The sequence below is a fragment of the Acanthopagrus latus genome, chromosome 22 (assembly GCF_904848185.1).
Source record: "Acanthopagrus latus isolate v.2019 chromosome 22, fAcaLat1.1, whole genome shotgun sequence".
NCBI lineage: Eukaryota > Metazoa > Chordata > Actinopteri > Spariformes > Sparidae > Acanthopagrus > Acanthopagrus latus.
The window spans coordinates 9,410,160-9,422,248 of NC_051060.1; positions in this window are offsets into that span (position 1 = coordinate 9,410,160).

Sequence of the window (12,089 nt, forward strand, 5' to 3'; positions counted from 1 at the left end):
ACACATCTCCCCACAGGCCAGCGAAAGCTACAGGGCAGTCGGTGCCGGTGTAGTCAGGCAGTGTGTGTTCATGTGTTTTGGGGGAGTTGCTTTGGAGCGAGAGAGCTGGATTTTTTCGATTGGAGGCTTTCGAAATTTAGCTTTCCCTTGCTGGTTTTACAATCTTACCAACTCCAGGTTTAACCAAGTTTTGTTAGTTGCCTAAACTTTATCAAAATTGAACCTACCTGAAGGTATAGCGGATAAGAAAATGTCACTTTTGATAATCTCGTGTTTTAGAACACACTGACAAATGACACATTTTGTCGTGTGGGTTTGAGAACTTGTTGGACTGAATAACTGATCTAAGGGTTTGTGTCAGCTACATGATGCTGTTGGTTCACATCCACTTATATCTTTTTGTTTATGCCGTCTGTGCCTTCTCCCATCTTTCCTGTCACACTCCACTGTGTGTCTCTCAGTAAAACCAGAATTGCTTTAAAACAGTCTGTAAACAGCACATTTTCTCTTGTGGGAACGTCTGACTGTGTTTCCATTCGCTAAGCAGCCAGCAGCCAAAGAGCTGGCACAGTGGGATTCAAAACTTTTTCTCCAGGGACCCACACTGGAAGCTCATCTTCCCAAAACACAACACCAAAATCTAAAGTAATAATTTTTGACAGGAGCTAAAAATATGAGAAACAACCTCGGGGGAGTGTGTGTGTCAATATTTTCTTCTGAGCAGGATAGAAATGATTTCCTCTTCCTTCAGTTTTTAAATGTCATTTTTCTTAACTTTTGAGCAAGAGGAGAGACACAAACATCGTCTAAATGAGACGTTTCATCCAGCGCTGCATTGTGTAGTTGACAGTGGTGAACACAAAGGACCTGGAGATGTGAAGTGGCTGAATAAATATGTGAAAACACCGGAGATGGCGTGCGGCATTCTGCTGGTTCATTCTCACTTTCCTATGGAAACGAAAATGTGCATCTGTGCAAATGATGCTTCAAATTTTGGGACCTTCATCTGGGAGACATCTCTTTGTGTCCAGTGTCCCAAACCAAATGTTGACCTCTTTTATACAATGCAGCACACTTTTTTCACACCCAAACAAAAATCTTTTCCTAAACCTAACCAAGTTGTTTTGGGTCTGAACCCTAAAAATTTAAACCCCATTCTTGACATTATAATGGCCTGTAAGAACATGTAAGACATGGTTGTATGTCCCTATGGCTGAGCCCACTGGATGGTGAAACGCAAAGAATGAAGTAAATAAAATACGTGCGTATGTAGTGACTAGTTTGTTAGCCTTGTTGTGAGCCTATTTCTGTCCACAGTCCACAGTCTTTTAAAGCAGCACAGTTGTGAATTGGCATCCCCCGTCTGAGTACTGCGCCGTTATCATGACTACACATTTTTGATTGATTTCAAAAAGCTATTTACAAAGCAACCCTATTGCTAGAATAAATGTTAGCTCATTACGTTCCTGGAAAATCCACAGTTCAAGTTCAACTGAACGTTTCTTTACCTTGTAACTTTCGGTTTGTGTAGGTTACATTTGATATTTCTCTCTTGCTCTCTTGTCTCAAAGCTGCTTATGGCCTGTTAAGGTTTAGGCACACGAAACACCTGGTTACAGTTTGGAAAACATTATGGTTTGGCTTAAAATACCTGATTTGTTACCACGTTCATTGATGCTGGTTTTAGTCTCCACTAAAAGGGCTGGAAGTCATTCCACCGAACTGCATCCGTCCAGTCATTTGGCAGCCGTGTTGGCTTGTAATAACTCCTTTACCTCCTTTACCTCCACATCATGTTGTGAATGAACTGTCTCTAGTGACTGGGCTGTGCATCACGATGCATCAATAACTGCTTTATGATCACATCGCAGCCCTCTGAATTGAATCCTGAGGTGACAAGAGAATCCCACCCCTACCAACCAGATAATGAACATAAAACAAAAAAAAATTCAGCGTGATGTGATGTTTTTACTTCATCCAGCACCCAGCCCTGCTGCTTGCAAACCAGCTCCTCTTTGTTTCCATTGGCTTGGCTGCCATTGACTTTGCCCTAATGTCAGAGATATGACATGACCTGCAGGCATCTGTTCTCCTTCCCTAGAAGCCTCACACACACACACACACACACACACAAACACAAACACACAGACACCCATCACGGGCATCACACACGCTTTTGCAACGCACACTCCCCACACCCCTGTCTTTTGGTATTTCTCGGGTATCCACGCCCCGTGTCCTGTGGTGTGTCTCCTGTAGAGGAGTGTATGTTTTGTTTATGGTCAGTGACATGCACAAGCACTGTGGGGCCTAACTGAATGTGAGCACTGTCAGAAGGGATTAGAGCCATGTGTGTTGGTGTGCGTTATTGTGTGTGTGTGTGTGTCGGCTAGTTGACTGGTGGGGAGACACCAGTACAGATGGGGGCTTCAGAAGTGATGAGCGTCATGGCCGGGCCTCCTCCTGTCCTCTTGGTTCAGCATCAAGAAAAGCCCTGCTGCTGCTGTCCAAACTAACCCGAGCAGCCCACCGGCCACTCCAGTGTCCCCTTTGTCTCCTTGTCCCTTTCTCACAAGCACTTATTCAAAGACACACACTTGGTTCAGCTGATATGGTATTCAAAAGCCTGAATTGTACTCTTGGGACTGAAAAGTCTTTGTCATTCAGTTTTCACCTGTTTTTGATTCAAACCCAGATCTTTCAAAGGATTAAGACAAATTCGTCTCCTGCTGTAGGGAAACACTGATTGCTGCAGTTTGCACAGCTTGGAAAATAGTTTTAAAAATAGGTGCAAAATGGAGAGGAAAAGCTAATAAACTGCTGTTTATGTACCAAAAATCTTGCCAGTAAGAAAAAAGAAAAGATAATGACAGCTTCTCATTAAATGTATAGTATTGGGAAACATGCTAATATACTTTTTTAACTAAGAAGACTGATACTGCTCTCATGTCAGTAAATATGAAGCCACTGTCAGCAGCTGGTTAGCTTAGCTTAGCTTAGCTTAGAGTAAAGACTGAAAACAAGTGAAAACAGTTAGCATGGCTCTATCCAAAGGTAACAATGCTATGTATAATTTTTACGTTGCTGGGCAAAGCTATGCTAAACTAGCCTAAACAGCTAGTTAGGCTAGTTTAGCCTTCATATTCAACATACAAAAGTGCCAGTGGTTTTGATTTGTGTCTTCTAATGCTGGGCAAGAAAGCAAATAAGAGCACTTTCCAAAGATGTCTGATTATCCCTTTAAACCTCAATGTCCTGCTCAAATCCACCAAACATTCGTATCTGTGGGTAGATCCAAAAGTTTTAAACAGGTTTTTTTTTTTGGTAAACATCTTCTAGCTTCATGAGTTGTGAGGAGAGTTCATGAGTTCATATAAAACCTATTTGTTCAGTCAGTGCGGATACAGTGGCGTCCCAATCTACCGGTATTGAAAATAACTGTGATATAAAAAAATGAAATATTGATATCATGTTAATGATATGATAATAATCATGCAAATAATCCAGCGCTTCTTAAATCATTTCTTATTCTGTCAGTTCTTGCTTTGTCTTAATAGGTGGCGGCAATGCACCGTAGCGCTGGTTGCCACCTGCCATAAAAAGAAATAAAGGAGTTGAAGAAGACAACTAGTTAGCTATCTACCAGGTTTTTTTTTCTTCTTGAATCTACTTAAAAGAAATAAAAGAAGGTGTGTGATGTTAAGCACATTAAGGGGTTAAATCTAGAGTCTTTGAGCTGCCAAGGGTATTCATGAAATTAGATTTCCCCCTTCCCCTCTTCAATATTCAAAAGAAATGCTGCTAAAGTCCTGTTTTTGTTTTTCTTTAAACAGATAACAACAAAAAATAATGAGCCCCATCCATATTTATATGCATCACCATAATAAAACCCTCTGCCTCAGCAGACAGCAGCTGTTAGTATTCTACATTAAATATGTACTCAAACAAACTGAACTGTATACGTCTCATCTGAAATGAACTGTCACAGAAATGATGGCTATATCTGTCTGCCTAGCTTTAAGTCTCTCTCTCGCTCCACACACACACACACACACACACACACACACACACACACACACACACACACACACACACACACACTGATATGAGTGTTTGTGAGGGTGGGCTGGATGCTATGGGGTGGAGGTCGGTTCATGGCCCTACGCACTCGATCAGACTGGGCATTTTGTTCAGACACTGAGCAGAGACCTCTATCGCCCTGAGGCCCTCTCTCTCTCTCTCTCTCTCTCTCTCTCTCTCTCTCTCTCTCTCTCTCTGTGTGTCCCCCCCTCCCTCTGTCTCTCTGTCTCCCTCCCTCACTATCTCTCACAGTATTCGATGCCAAATCAGAATCTCTATAATATCTGTAACGTCTGTTTTTTTTTTCTACATCATCATCCTCTCTCATTTCTACCTTTGATCACATCTGGATGAGGCTGAATCGGAGGTGTTCGCCTGCTGGCCAGATGTGGATTCCCGAGTCAAAATTAGAATTGAACACAAGGCTGACCATCACCAAACTGGACCTGCGAGCAGAAGCAAGTACACAGGCAGGGGTTGAGTCACCCAACACGACTCAGAGGGCTCAGTGACTGCATAGATGGTTAGATATGTGTTAAACAGGTAAAACCACGTATCATCAACTTTGGTGTTTTTTGAATTTTTTGATAAAACTGAACGCGGGAGTGCTCCTTGATGAGAGCATTGCAGGTGGTTTTCACTGGATAACAATATCCTACATTATGGCTCAAGATGTTGTTAACTGCGTGAAATTTGACGCTGTGGCATCTGTTAGATATCTACAGTAGTAAACTCTTTGATTAATTTTCCTCTACGGCTCCTCCTGCGTTTTTACAGGTCCTGCCTGTATGTTTGTGTGTAAGTGATATGACCTGAGCATGCCTCAACAATAAACACAGCTAATAACAACTGGCTCTCAGAGGACTGTGTCTGTGAGTGTGTGTGTGTGTGTGTGTGTGTGTGTGTGTGTGTGTGTGTGTGTGTGTGTGTGTGTGTGTGTGTGTGTGTGTGTGTGTATGAGAGCGTGTGGGGGTTGGTAAACACAGAGTTAATAATGCACGCACGCACAAGCTGGAGTTAGACAGTGATGATACTCGTAGTTATCCTCAAACCCCCTCACCATCCCATAATTTGAGTCATACAGCCAAAACCTGAGCCGGTTCAAAATCAATATAATACTAACCTGACACGTCGTGAAAGGAGCTACTAGAAACTGTTTGGAAAAGGGCAGGTGCTTTCAAATAATAATAATAATTAAAAAAAACACTTGAAAGCTGATTGGATAAACTATCTGTAATCATCCTTAAAAGGCCAACTTCGACCAATCAAATCAACAAAGGGAGAGCTTTACCTGCTGTCCAACTTACTGAATTGAACTCTCACCAAAGCCTTCAGTGTTGCTTCTTCACTCTTCTTTTAATGAAGAAATGTTGTGATGGCAACATCCATGCTGACCTCTTCGACAGCTGCCATTGGTTGAGAGCTAACAGTCGCTTCTCGCCGTGATCACATCTAAAGCAAACCACCGGCTGCTTCCTCTGTTTCCTCGAAGGAAGCTGACAAGTCTAACCACTTTTTGACCAGGGCCAAAAGCTCATGGACAGAAATCAGGGAACACCAAATGGTGATCGGTGACACTGTTACGGTGGTTGCTGTTGTTCAAGCTAAACTTCAGCTGAACAATGTTTGAGCATCCTTGACTTTAACATATAGCATCACGCTGGATAAAGGTGATAACTGGCGTGACCACCCAGGTGTCGGGTTTCAATCCCTACCGATCAGAGCTGGTGCTGGTAAACACAAACAAACCCCCGTTCCTCCTGCAGATTCATTTGACACTGGATTATGGCCGATTGTACCCTTAAAGACACGTGTATCATGATACTACTTGTGAGAGCATAGTAGGCATGGGTTGGCATTAAGCAGTAATCACTGTCCCACACTGAATAACAACATTGAAAAATGGAACTCGTAGACACATTTTAGACATCAGACTATAACCTGTTAAGAGGCTAAAACACCAGAGTACCATCACATGACCTTTCCTTACAATAAACATGACCAGACCTCTCCGACCTTGCAGCGCTGCTTTGTATCGAGTGTCTCTTTGCGTAAGCGAGTGCGAGAAGCTGTGTGGCAGAAGTGTATTGTCCTCTGTGTAACCTTGACCCGTCTGGAGGGGCAGCCTTGCCTCAGCAGCAGCAGCAGCAGCAGCAGCTGTGTCACTTCAACTCAGCATCTTCAGTCCAACCTTAAGGGACCCGGACTGCCCGTGTCCCTGCCCACACATCCAAGGACCCCCCCCGAAAGAACAACCAGCCAGACCCCCCTCGCCACCACCACTTCTTCTGCCCTTAGCTACCAGCGAACACACATTCATGCGCACTGTCCGTCATGCATACTGATAAACGTGTTCACTATCAACAGCAGCAGACAGTGGGCTGGCTGGCTGGCTGGCTGGCTGCTTGGCTGCTTGGCTGCTGACAAAGCCCAGACTCAGCCTGCCCGGCCCCGTAGACACAAGAACAGCGCTGGAGACAAACACTGGCCTCCAGCCACTTCCAGTCAGCTCTACATATGTCACATGTTAATGACATCAAGTCTGTGGCCACCCACAGACCGCGCCGTACTTGAGGGCAGCAGATTGAGAAATAAAGTCGTTTCTCCTTGGAACACCGGCCTTATCCTTCCGCCGTGGCATTCAGCGCCACGACTCGAGGGCTTTAACCCTTCGCCTTTCCGCTGGTTGGCTGTCAACTCGCCGGTCACCTCTCTCCACCTTCTCCAGCCACGAGCCGCGCGGTGTGAAATGCTGGCTTTGGTTACGGAGTGATTTAGAATGAAATGTGTTTGTACAACACAAATATATCATTATAATATTTATGATACGTGTTTTTCTTCCTGTGAAATAATGAATATTTGTAGCCTGGAGGCTTCCTCTGTTAATTAATTAAGTGAACTAGACTGAAAAGGGAAAGTAAAAGTCATTATTCTAGTGTCTGAGTTCATCGTTCTGTATATATTCGACTGTTTCATGGGAAACTCAAGTAGGAACCCCTTTGTTTATCCTGGGATTTGAGCCAGAAACAGGGATGGATGAGCCAAAAACATGTTCACAGCTTTAATCCTGATCCCATTAGTGGACTCAGGAGTGAAAATAGTAAACAGCAGCCATGCTCAACTCCTCCATGTGCAGAAAGGAAACTGCGCGGCGTCTTTTGTCAAACATGACTGATTCACTTTCGCCTTTTGTGTGTGTGGGAGCTTTGCCTTTCATATCGATCACGGTTGTGCCAACTGTTTGTTTTGTCTTTTCATATAATGAACCCTGGGCCCTCGGTGAGGCCCCGGCGGAGCTTTGCTCCATGCTAAAGGGCTTTTTGTGAGACAGTGTCACGCTCCCTCGTTCCGGCGAGGCTTCACGTTTCTTATTATTCATGGCTCTCTCCCCGTTTGTTGAGAAGGCCGGGATCAAACAGGCCGATTTGCCACGCCTGACACCCACTGCTGCGAGTGTGTGTTTTGTGTGTGTGTGTGTGTGTGTGTGTGTGTGTGAACTCGGCTCGGGCTCAGTAATGACAGGATTTGTTAAACAGTAAATTAATGAATAATGAAATATCCAGCACGCGCCTGCCTTGCCTGGAGCACAGTGCCCCGAGCAGGAATTACTCCCAACCGGCACTCGGGTGTCTGCATGCTGGATAACCTGCGTGTGTGTGTGTGCGCGCGCGCGTGTGTGTGTGTGTGTTGGATAAGCATTTTTACAGCCCATTGCGTGACAGAACGCTGAGGGGCTTTGCTGATGGGGGCCTGCTCTCTCACTTCCTGGCAAAATGACAGACAGACTGACTGCAGACATAACTGCATATAGAAGAGACTGTCAGCACTGCTCGCACACTTCGCGTATCAAATATTACCAACGCCTTCATAAGCTCAGTCCATAACCTGATTACCTTCCGCTGGCCCTCTCATTAAAGTAACGACCTGTGACGTTTTCATAAAAATAAATTTTGCTCCCCATTATCACCAATTCATCAGACGCAAGTGATTCATGTTGTTTCCAGCTCCTGCAGGTGCCATTTTAAACACTGCAGCAGGTGGATGGCTCCCCGGCGAACAGGAAGTGATGCGCCGCGGCACGATTGGCCATATTGGACTCACAAAAACTTCCACAGGAGATCGCAGAGCAGTTATATGTGAACCGCGAGAGGATAAAACTACACAATACACTTTTAAAGATACACGTGTTTTTGTCCAGAGAGGTGGATAATCCGTCATTTTGTTGCTGATGACAGTGACCCTGATGAAGAAGCTCTGAATCGCTTTTGAGAGAGACTTACATTTTGTTCTTTGAATTGTTTTTACAAGGTCAATGATGATTAAGATGCAATGAGCCCTTCACAAGATGGCGTAAGCAAATATTTTGTTCCTGTCGGAACATTTTAATACCTCCATGTCAGAGCTCACAGGGCGCTGCGAATTAGCTTCCTGTTATTTGAATGCGAGAGCAGGAATTGGATTATTGCATCAGAGCGCTCCACTGACACCTGTGTACGCTCTGCATTTTATATTTTCAGTTTCATATTCAGTTTTCATACTTGTACATTCTTCAGAGGGTAAAAAGACACAAAATCAACTTAATTTCAAACTCCACTGTTCAAGTTTTGTAACACGTTTGGTTCCCTTTAAACATCCTTTGTCCAAGGTGGGTAAACTATAAAATAAGTCTACTCAGAACATTACATTATCCATCATATGAAGCGTTTATCAATCGGTACAGAGGGCCACGTATTTTCCTCAGGCTTCATCAGCTCGATGATGAGCTGACTGTTTGAGTCAGATTGGAGCAGGGAAACGTCTAAAACATGCGCGTACAGGACTGGATTAAATGTTGAACACACGTCATGTCTGACACAAAATATTTGGAAAGCTTTACAAACCACAGACAGATCTATTCTGAAGATGAGGCAGCAAGTACTGTAATGCTGCATGTTGACTGCAGGCTGGAACGCAGCTGCGTCTTCCTTCATGGGTTCGTGGACTCTCACGCTTAATGTCACCCATAAAAAATCACTGCCACGTCATAAAAAAGAGAATCTGCCCGTTAAATGTTATATCATCTGAGATAATAGACCTGTCTTCAAATTTTCGGAGTGAATTGTTTTTTTTTTGTTTTGTTTTTTTCAGTATTTTCCTTATCCAATCTTTCAAAAACTATTAATTCACTTCAGTAGTATAAGAAGGAAAAGCTTAAACAAGTTTTCCATAATTTATGATATTTTCATGACTCAGTTTCTGTATGTACAACCCTGACTGACATTTTCAGCAGGCCTGAGGCTCTGTACTGTGAGTGACAAACACAACTTTTAGGAACTCTTGCACCAATGACAGATTACAGTTCTTTGTATTCTTATTTAAGAAGAGGAATATTCCTACATAATCCAAGATTAGGGTTTTTTTGTTGTTTTTTAGGCCACACATTCATTGCCACATCTCATTTGACACTTTATAGTAAAACTCTATAAATCATCATTTGATTATTCGAGTTAGGTGATTAGCTGTTTCGTTCCAGCTGGAGATGTCAAGTAAAGTCAAGGTTTGTTTGATCAAATCATCGTGTTCTCTCTGAGTGACTTCTCAGGCATGAGTTTATTGTTTTTGTTGACACTGCAGATCTAAATTAATTTTGTCTTAAATGTTTTGTTCCTCAAAAGTACTAAAACACCATGGCTATGTTTCTATTTCCATAGAAATATCCGGGTCACTTTGATTTATCCACAACAGAAACATCTGTCTGATGTTCAAATTTCAGTTATTTAAGTTCCTTAATGTTTCATTTTCCATGTCTCCTGTCCTCGTGGTGGCCGGATGTTGGCTGATTACACTCATTAAAGCATCATGTTTCTCTTCCTTTTTGTTTGTTGTTATTGTTGTTGTTCTCTCCGCCTTGTTTGTTTATCAACCTGTCGTTGCTGGAGCCACTGATGCTCGGCAGCTTCCTGTCTTTGTTGAGCGGGAACCGCTCGCGGACATGCGGGTGCTGAACTCTGCACCTGCGTCACGCGGCGTTCCACTCCACGGGTCACACCTAGCCCGCGGGACGCTTCCTCTCCCTCTCTCTCCCTCTCTCTCCTCCTCGTCCTCCCCATTTTCTCCCTCTCTCTCCCTCTGTCCCCCCTCTCTTTCTTTCATTAGCTTTCTCTCTCTGCCTCTCTCTCTCTCTCCACTTCCCTCTGTGTCTCGCGCTCTCTCGTCATTAGCACACCGGCGGTAGAGCCCCACCGCAGAAGCGGGCCCGCGAGGCACGAGTCTATTCCCCCTGCGCGCGTGCGAGGGAGAGAAGAGCCTCACTGGCCGGAAAATATACAGCCAATTATCTCCCTGGAATAAGACGGTATCCATCATGTGAGGATGTTTGTGTGTGTGTGTGTGTGTGTGTGTGTGTGTGTGTGTGTGTGTGTGTGTGTGTGTGTGTGTGTGTGTGTCTCCGTGTTCATTTCAGAGGCTTTGCAACAAATGCACCCCAGACTGCTGATATTTTTAAACCTCACAATGCTATCGCAGTATTAAAACAGTTTAATTGTCATTATTTGTTTTTATTATCATTATTTCTAAATTAAAATTAGAAAGACTTTAAATGTTAAATAATCTCCAGCAGCCCATATCTCTAATCTCCACGGTCATAATATGATATTTAAAGGCGCTATTTATAACAAACGTTTATTTTTTAATTTTTTTAGATCTCATTCCCAACTCGTGGCTTTGGGACAATTTGGGAATGAGACTCAGAAATGAACATTTCTTCCAAAAAGGACCTTTAAAGAAACAATTTAGCATGTTTTCCCCCCATATAAAGTGCAGGTCTACCGACATGGCTTTTTCAGGGCAGATACGGAAACTGCTTATTAGAAATCAAGGAGACTGAAAACTGATATATTTGGAACCAATATTCACTTGCACTACAATTTAAAATCAACCAAGTGATGAAATAAACCAGTACAACAGGTACTGTATTTAAAGGTGCGCTACAATATGTAGTTTTAGGGAAGAAATTTTAATCAGAAAGAAATTCACTAACACATTTTAAATGCCTAAACATACTAAATAAGCAAACTGTCTTTGTTTTCATGACTGAATAAATAAACTGACCTGAAAGGACAAAACAGTTTCATACTGTTTTACTTTGTCCATATGTGGCGGACCCTGCCACCTTTCCTCCAAACAGTGTTCTGGGGACCTTAAGTGAATAAACAAGCTGTTCTCAGTTTGTATTACTACCACACTGATACTGTAAAACGTGCCCCTTTAAATTCTATTTGAGGTACTTTATGTGAGTATTTCCATTCTCTGCTACTTTATTATTCTTCTCCACTATATTTATTTGATAGATTTAGTCACTAGTTACTCAGTAGATTCAGATTATTCCAGTTTTTATAGGCTATTTATTGTGACGTAGTCAGATAGTGCTGTGTGAGAGGATGCTGTATCCGAGCCAAATCAGCACATTTTAAAATTATTTTATTCGCAATCTGACAGAAAAATAACTGATACTGATAATCAGAAACTGCTAAATATCAGCCCGATAATTGGTCTACACCTAATATGAGCTACAAGTGAAGTGGTAAAACATTTATATAACTGAGATCTTGACTTGAAACAGGGACACCCTCGTTCTTACAAATAGTACTTGTGCTACTGGTCGAGGGCATGGATGTGGAACCTAAGCTGCATAACATCTGCCAAATTTGCAAGAAGTCCCAAATAATTAAGAATTTGTCAGAAACACGGGTTTAGTAAGTTTACAAAGGTTTTCCTAACTTAACAACTCACAAAACTGAATGATTTTAGAAGGGAGTCTGGTGAATTTCTGTCTCTCATCATCTTTTTACCGTTTACCGCAGTTGATGTTGCTGCTTTGACCTAGAGTACGTTGGTGTTCAAGCTTGTTGGCTGCTGGATTGTAAAACTTTCTCAAATTGTTGTAAATTATTATTAATAATGAGTATGATAATGAGTTACATGTTATCCTGGTCACTCAAATGATTGCAAAAACCATGAATATTGCACAC